At 49.6% G+C, this 9,037-nt stretch overlaps 1 protein-coding gene across 3 annotated transcripts in view; it reads right to left on the reverse strand.

Annotated features, from left to right (window-relative positions):
• LOC130521859 (zinc finger MIZ domain-containing protein 1-like) overlaps positions 1-6,782 on the reverse strand; it is an 81,267-nt gene extending 74,485 nt beyond the window's left edge. Inside the window, exon 1 of one of the 3 annotated variants that reach the window (XM_057025703.1) lies at positions 6,445-6,782. The gene's annotated coding sequence lies outside the window, so the exon portion shown is untranslated. The remainder of the gene's footprint in view (positions 1-6,444) is intronic. The other 2 variants (XM_057025695.1, XM_057025714.1) reach the window with 2 other exon arrangements.
• Positions 6,783-9,037: the final 2,255 nt, after the last annotated feature.

Genomic DNA, 9,037 nt, shown 5'->3' on the forward strand with positions numbered 1-9,037 from the left:
TTTACATCATTATGGTCCAATCCCAACCGCCCAAACCACCTGATCGATGAAGTAAGTGACGAAGGCTAACGTGCGTCGGAAAAACACACTAAATGTACAAAAATGAACAAAAATGAATGTTCGCAACTCTTGGAAACCTAGTTAATCAGCAAGTGTCCTGTGAAGCCACCGAGTCTCTGGGATTCTCTTCCCCCAAAGAAAGTCATAAAGCACTTCTCACCCCTTCACTCCTCCGCCCAGCTCAGATTAGGTTTCACATTCCTACCTTACACACACACGCACACACACAGACACACACAGACACACACTCAGACACTCGGACATTTCTGACCTCAGAGTATTTCATCTCACTGGCAATATTTATGCCGTAAGTCAAGTACAAAGAGATTTTCTCCCTTTTTCTTCATCCAAGATGTGGAGGACCAACCCCCTCCTCCCAGAACAGACCCCCCCCCCCCCCGCACCAGACCCTCCCTCCATCAACCCTTCATGCTAATGTAGCACACATCAGTGAAAAGCCGCGCGCACCCCGAGCTGCGAGGAGGATGCTGTACCCTCGGGTGAGGCGCCTCTCCCTCCCTCCCTCCCTCCCTCCCTCCCAACACGCCAGGCACGTCACGGTCACAGCCTCACACCACAGTGTCTGTGACTCAAATATGCCCCCGTTTCAGAGCAGATGGTCAAAAATAGCGGCCACCGTCAACATTTTTTTTTTTGCGAGACCTTCAGGCCGCACGGCGTTTGCCATGAAGGAGGAAGGGTGTGATGCTAGAACGTGTATAAATAATCTGGTCAGTCGCAGCTTTCCTCTGTTTGATACTGACAAAGTGAGAACACCCCGCCGTTAGAATTAAAAGCTTACGCAATCCGCACCTATAAATAGCTAGCGCCCGGCTCGCGTGTGTCTCGCTGTATATTTACATCCAGGAAAAACGCTTCCAAATTAATTAGCCTTTATCAGCGGCCGTGGTTGTTATGATATCTGTAATTACTATCAGTGTGTGAATTCTAGTTTTCATTCCCGCCTCCCCTGAAGCCACAGCTGAGGATGGGACACGCCGCCGGCCAACAGGACGAGGCAACATAAGGAAACAGGATGTGTTTACAGAGTTATCTAAGTTGGCGCAGCGGCGGCGCGGCACAAGGCTGCGGGACACGTTTTAGGTCACCTACATGCTGCGCCCGTGCGCAAACACGTTTGATGCCCAGCGAACCGCGTTGACCCACTGAACCCTGGGAACGCTACTCTTACACGCAGGACTCGGGAGTAACCTTAAGTGACACGTCTGTGGGAGTGCACGTGTTCAGTTGCGGTCCGATACATGCACACCCTATGGTAAACACAATCTGGCTCTGCGGCTCCCATCATGCTTTAGGTGATGCACCAATTTGAGGTTTGTTGTTTTGGGCTGATCAACTAGTGGAAGATTTGGATTAAGCCGAAAGCAGAGGAAGCTAAACGTGGCTAAACCGCGCGCCTTTACCGAACGTCTGGACTAGCCAGACAAATCCAAACAGGAACGACGGCGCGAGTTCACCTCCAAAGGGAAGCCCGTAGGAGGCCGGGGGGATGGGGGGGGGCAGCTCCGGGTCATCATAGGCGAGTATGCAAAAAGCAAAAAGGTGCAAAATGGAAATGCAAAGCTGCATTTGAATAGAAGCCTCGCGCGCGTCCGCACAGGCGAAAGAGCAACAAGTTGTGGCTTTTACCCACTTGTCCTCTAAACTTTGATTGCAAACATGAAAGCAAGTAACGTGCGTGGGGGTGGAGAGGTAGAAGAGTTCTTTAAAAGGGGGGGGAAGTGGATCTAGTGTTGCTGGGGGGCAGATCAAACCAGGAGCTTCACTGTAGGAGCATGGGAGAGGATGGGGGAGAACTTGAGTGTGTATTAGTAAATCCCAGTTAATTTTCCGTGTTAGAGAACAATGGGACATGCCCCCCCCCCCCCCCCCCCCCCCCCCCCCTTCACCGCCGCCACCTGAGGCTGGGCGCTGAATGTAATTCCACCTCTTACTGAGAGCCATTACTCATCAGAGGAGTGGATCCCGCCTCTTCCTGCGCTCCCGGGCTGCACGCCGCGACGCCCCTCAGGATCCATCGCTATTCCCTGTTTTCTTAGAGATTACACCTCCGGAGATGTTTTCAACCCCTCGGAGCGCGGCCGCCCCATTCTCAGGGAAATATGTAAACAGGTTCCTCTGGGCTCGTTTAATTAACGGAAGATGAGACTTCGAAGAATCCGGATGTGACTCCGGATTCAGATGACACATTTATCTCAGCGCCACTGATAGTGAAACGGATCATTAGATGACATTTTAATTGTCACCTGATCACCAGTTCATGAGGGAGCCTGCCTAACCTGGCAGTTAACATTCTGGTCACTAACTACTAATAGATTTTATTGCTTCTTTTACTAAATTCTAGTGCATCTAATCTTCGACTGAGACCGTAATATATTTAAAGTTTCTTTGTCTTCAAACTGGTTCTGATTTCTGGATATGGGTCGCACGTCCCCCCTCAGCCTCCTCTTTTCCGGTTGGGACACACTGAACTTTACTGGACTTTGGTTTTAGAACTCTGAAACTCGGAGTCCGAACACTCTCAAATACGCAAAACAAGACTTCACACCGGTGCAACGAGAGCGTTTTCAGAGCCATTTTTGTCATTTTTCAGCCTAAATACCAAAATAGGGCTGCGGGTTCCAGAGAGATTTTTCAAGTTTTTCTACTTGCGCATCATACCTGTGGGAATATTTCAGTTTTCTGTGCTCTTGGTGAGAGAAACACCATTTTCAGAATGACCGTTTGCACTCTTGCCGTCACATTTTATAGCCAATACGTGAAAACGCTATTCTAACCATAATAATCGTGGCATCCATGAAACGGAGCGCAGAACCGGAATAAATAAGACGGGAATTTCCCCGGCGTTCCAGCAAGGCTCGAGCTCCAGACAAGAAACTCCAGAGATTTAGACTTATTAATCACAAGATATGCGTTTTGTGTTGCGGCTAACTTCCTCCCCGGCATGGCTGTAAGAGAAGGCAGGCCTATTGTTCAGGCTAACAAGGGGCACAGAGGTTACTTGCATTTTTACAAGAGCTTTGCCAGAGGGGCTGAGGAAGATGCAGACACTATCGTTTGTTTGGTATGGATCTACGCTAAAGCTTTTCCTATGAGGTCACATCATTCCCGCTCCATTATGAAGGAGGATAGATTAGATTAAGGGAGATTATGCAGAGAGGGGCTCCCTAAAAAGAGCAAAAATAACACACTCGGTACTTAGCAGCAGAGTCAACAATGGGATTAAGCCAAAAGGACACGTTCAAATCCACTGCTAATATGCACAATGGTCACGCCGCCACACATCCACTTTTCAAGTGGACGCAAACTGCAGCTGCAAAACAAACCTGACATTTAGGCGGGTTTTTTTGTTTGTTTGTTTTTATTGCCTGAGATCGATGTCATTTAACAAATCAACCTCCTCAAAAACGTCACGTTCGTCCTTCATGCAAACCTGTCGTTTATTCCTCCACCAGGAAGGCAGGAAGACGGCTCTTTCTCGCCGGTGCAGCCCAAAATACGCATAACGTGGTTGCACACTCTAACATGATTAAATGATGTGTGGTCTGGCGTCACTCCCAACCGCTCCCATCCTGCCATTTGCTCTGCATCTCCCCGACGCACGAAAGCGGCGCTGGCTGACACACTCCGCGACGCACGAACACGCGGAGCCGATTCCTCTTCCCTGAGCTGTGTTTTGCAAATACGAGCTCGCTATTAACAGTCAACAAGCTGACAGGTACAGACCGACCGTCCTGCCCTGCCATGAGAACCCCGACGCGCACATCTGCGCCCGCGCACGTGTCAGCCGCGTCGCAAATCATCACAGACGCAAACCAGGAATGCAGACCAACACACGCAGGAAGACACGGAGACTTTGCTTATTTAGTCATTTTAGAGGGTAGAAGTATTCATTTGCGCGCCCTAAAATTAGGACACGCACGTATAAACATGTAATATGTAATAACAACATTGCTGCTGAGGTTCCTGCACCTCTGGAGAACACCGAATATTTTCTTTGCAGAGAAACTGTGGCGCGCTTAACAACGCCGCAAACAGACATTTTGGAAAGAAAACAAGGGCAGTGTAATCTTGTACAATTCGTGGGGCACGCTACACACTCCGCAGAGGCATCACGAGGAGTTCCCATCAAATATTTGTTGTCACTAAGTAACCAGCGCCTGTAGATGTCAAAGAAAAAAGAACTATTTCCCTCTGAAATAAGGACTTGCTTTCAAAAGCCTCTTACTTTAACAAAGGGAGCGACAACATAACCTTTACTAATGAACTCCCCGCAACTGTGATGATAGTAGGTTTATTGAAGGAAAAGTGCCGTTCAAAACAGAGCTGCAGCACTTTACTCCCTCCGAAGGAACCTCAGATAGAGGAAAACCTTGAGGGAAACCTATACGCAAACCTCCCGTGGAGCTGGAACAGTCGCTTGCGTGCCCCCCCACCACCACATTGGAGCGCTTCAGAGGGCTGCTGGCCGCAAGTGGAATTCCCAGGTCGAATCAATAACATTATGACATTATACACCGTCTAACAGCTGTGTTTACCGGCTACTTATGTGCACATTGTTGGTAAAAGGCTGCAAAAGCTAGCGGCCGAGGGTCGAGTTGCATGGCAGCCGTGTTTGTCTCTGTAAAATCACATGCTGTCTCATGCTGTGCTGTGTTTGAGGGATGTTTTCAGACGGCTGATGCTCAGAGATGCTATTTTAGTAGCGGTTGGGTGCTAGCGGAGGCGCGCCAGTGTCCTCACGCACTAGCCAGCAGCGCTGCTGCAGGTAATGAGGCCTCTTGTGTGTCCTCTCTGATCTGAGAGTCGAATTATTTCCCACGAGGCTCGGTCATTTCCAGCTTCCTCTTTTACTCTCGCCACATCTTATGGGCAGCGAGCGAAACACAGACCGCTTCTCTGCAGCCCGGGCAAAAATAAATATTTGTCCTGAAAGTGAGGGGGGGGATAAAGAAAACGGGATTTTTTACGTTCTGGTTTTTAGTGGCTCCGTGGCCCCTAACGGTTTTCTGTGTGCTGAGGCTCAAGAGTTAATAAATGGTCTACTTCAGGGCCCAGACGCACGTGCTGGGTTGCAGATCTCTGTTTCAATGTGTCTTTTGTTTGACGGCTGGTGTTTCAACATCCTCGAGTTGAATAGAAGAAGGTCAGCCTGGTGGGGTCCGTCCCATGGTTATTCAGGAGCCCGACCCGGGGCCCCAGAGAGGTGGGGTGACTGGGAGAGAGGGGACGGGGACCAAAAACCTCCTCCTCTGTCTGACACCAACTCTATTCTACTGCAAGTTTTGGAAGCTTTCCATGAAAGAAGAAAAAAAATCCGAGCTCAACCAGTCACACGTGTCACAAAGAGCACTCACAATGCTGGCAGAGTGAAAGATGGACCTTGCAGGGGCTTGAACAGAGCCTGATCAAAGGGCCAGGTGCACGCAGATGGCAGCTAACCAGCCTCACACCCTCCTCTCCCATCCCGCACCGAAGCGGCACCTGAAAGTTTGCAGGGGCTGCATGACAGCAATGTAAACAGAGCAGCTGAGCTGTTGCTCAATAACCAGCATCAGCACAGGCAGGGATGTGGATGCTGCTGCAGAGCTGAGCACAAATGAGGAAAACGAACTTTTCTGCACGAAGCTGACAACGAAAAGGAGGGGTTCCGATGGGCCGAGGGCGAAGAACTTTTCACAAAAGACCGTTGGTTTCTCTGCTACATGTCGACACCAGAGCCGACCTCAGCTGCAGATCCGTGCAGCAGGAATTCAGAGGGTCAACTTGTTCAACCAACACGACCCAGCGATGAGCAGCAGCAGGGAAAACTCCAGACAGGGGCGCAAATAACCTTTAACAACATGCACGCGTGCTGCCGTGAATAAAGTTGGGCGAATGAGTGCGTAAACGTGACATTTCGGGGATAATCCGCTGCCTATCGGCGGCTGGCGCTGGTTCCCCTCGCACCATGTGCTTTGTGTACATCAGACGGGCCAAACGTAAAGGCGCAGGCTTGCAAACACGCACGCACGCAGACATACACAAGCGCAGCGTGATTCATTCTGCGAGCCAAACGCATACACGCATACATGTCGCCTCCAAGCCGCATCGGAGGACCAACGCGGCATCTGTTTCCAGCCAAATGGACAACCTGCTTTGACGGCTCGCCGGTTCAACCCCGACGTCCGCGCACAAATAGACCCAATAAAAGCTCATCCCTGCGGTTGACGATCGCGTGCACCGACGCGCTCCAGTTCAAGTGGTCACTCATTGTTGAGAAACAATCTGAGCCAAAGTGGAATCAAACAAACAAACAAACAAAACCCCGTTTCACTAAACAAACGCGGCACCTCCAGCAACGTGAAGTTTGCAGCCACTCACCGGGTTATTACGCGGAGAAAGTCCTCGGTGATTTTTCGCCCTCTTGTATTTAAATGTCTCCCCCTGCTCACGGCCACTGAGAACTGGCTCAACGTCAGTAGGTGAGTAACTGAATAGACTCGGGTAGAGAGCGCAGTAAGTTGAAGTGTCAAATTACATTGGCTATTCTATTACCAGAGGGACCCTGGCTCGGTGGCTGCAGACAAAATGCGTCGCGGATTCCTCTGTCTTGGGCGCGGAGACGCCGGGAGGAGGGAGCCCGGGAGCGGAGCCGGACTGTCAGCAGCAGCCAGCAGCCGCAGCAGCAACAGCAACAGAACGTTGGAGCTGCTGGAGCCAACGCGACCATCCGATCTGCAGCTTTGTGCGCGCATAATCCCGATTTGGGGGCACTTATGTAAAAGAGCGAACGCTAGGACGCAATCTAGAGCATTAAACTAGATAATCACCAATCAATCCTTTGATAGATAGATAGATAGATAGATAGATAGATAGATAGATAGATAGATAGATAGATAGATAGATAGATAGATAGATAGATAGATAGATAATTTGACTGTTTATATGGTGAATTCTACACAACTAGGCTGTGACAGCCTATTAATCATTAACGGCAGGCAGACGCGGCGGTGCGCACACGCAGCGCACACCCACCGCACACCCACGATCCTCCCATGGATCGGACGCGCCACCCTCCGTGTTTTGCAGGTCGCCGCTCTCTGATGGAAAAGCTCTGAATAACAAAGACATGTTTGAGAGCAGCAACAGCAGCATCGGCGGCGGCGGAGACATCAGCGGCGGCGGCGGCGGCGGCGGCAGAGGAGCCCCGGCAGCAGTCTGGGCCCAACGCTGACGTCAAGGTGCCGCCGCGGCCGCGCCGAGGACGGACCGCGTCCGCGATCCGGTCCCAACGACGCGCAGACGCGCGCGTCGGGAGCGCACGCTGACCCGCCGGTGACACCGTGGCCCGTTTCCTCCGTGTCAGAAGTCAGAAACACGCCGGGAGACTGACAGCTGAAAGGGGGAAATCACGGGATAAATCACCGGCGTAAAGTTAAAGAGGAAGGGAAAGATGTCGGTGCGCCGTGTGTACCCCAGCTGTCGGGGGGAGGGACGGGACGGAACAATAGGCACCATTTTTTCTGCTCACAAGTGACAGGAAGCATTGATTTCAGCCTGTTCCAGGCTTGTTCCTCATCCTCGAATTGGCTAATATGACCATCCCCTCAAACTGCAATTACATCAGGCTAAAGGAGCCAACCTCTGATTGTTCAAATGCTATTAATTTTATTGCTTCTGCCATATCAGAGGTGTCATGAAGGGAGAAATGTGGGGGGGTCTTTGGCTCAGTTAGGTTCGGGATGCTCATAAAAGTCAGAGATTAACGTGGTGGAAAATGTATAGCCAATGTTTATTTTTAAAAACAAAAAGGTCACTATGGTCCATTTATTTCCAATTTTGTACCAATTTTGCCCTTAAGAATGAGACGGAAGTGAATACATTTTAAAAAATTACACGTCCAATTTCGGGCTAACATTTAAATCTCTTGACAGATGGTTGAAATTCATGTTTTTTTAAGCTTAACAACCCCCATAGCTGACTCCTTGGCTCCTTTTAATTAAAACTATTCCATCAATATGTAAGCCAACGTCTTAATCATCCACAACCAATCAACTCAAGACTCAGAAAATGGAACCACTTCTACCTGTAGCTAATTTTAAAGCTCATCAAGTTGGAATTCTTTAATTGCACATGAAATAGCCTCAAATAGCTCTGAGTGGCCAATATGTCTCAGGCCGCTGAAGCTCATCACACTGCAGGTCCGGACGGGTGATTTCAGAGTCTGTTCGCTCAAAATGGGACCGTCTGGGGTACCAAACAGACGAAACAGAAAAATAAATTTGATACACTTTCCTGCAGAACGTTTGACCTTCGTGTCATGAAACCTTCCGCGTTGTGTTCCACCGGGAAGTTCTGAAAGGGATTGACCTGTCAGACCAAAGCCCAGCGTTGTGCTCTCTCCCTCTCTCTCTCTCTCTCAGTCAGGTATTTCATCACAGGACTGACACACTGATCCAAATATAGATGAGGATTTTTTTTCTTTCCGTTATCACATCTGGGTCAAGGAGAGCGAGTCAAGGATTGTTCATAAACGGCTTTAAATAATTGTACAAAAAGTTCTTTTCAGTAGTGAACCATCACTGTGTTTAAGTGGAGCATGTGACAATATTATATTTACCCATCGTGCTTCACTGCCGGGGGCACATCGCTCTGGCATCCCGATCAAAGAAGAAGAATGTGTAAGAATGTGTGTTTTGATCCCTATTTTCATCAGTTTTTATCCCAGCACCGACATTAGCGACCACGCTAGGAACTCTGTGCAGCTATGCACCTGTTTAGAGCTAAATGCTAATGTGGGTGTTGTCTTAAAGGCAACGCAAAATCTCCCGATGTCTCCCTATTGAACACCGAGGGCAGCTGACACCGATGAAAAGGTCACCAGTTTGCAGGTGCTACGACAACAGTGCAGCGCTCTCGAGCTGAAGCTCCCTAAAGGGAACATTAGCGTGCAAATCTGAGCAACGATGCATTC

The sequence above is a fragment of the Takifugu flavidus genome, chromosome 1 (genome assembly GCF_003711565.1).
Source record: "Takifugu flavidus isolate HTHZ2018 chromosome 1, ASM371156v2, whole genome shotgun sequence".
Classification (NCBI taxonomy): domain Eukaryota; kingdom Metazoa; phylum Chordata; class Actinopteri; order Tetraodontiformes; family Tetraodontidae; genus Takifugu; species Takifugu flavidus.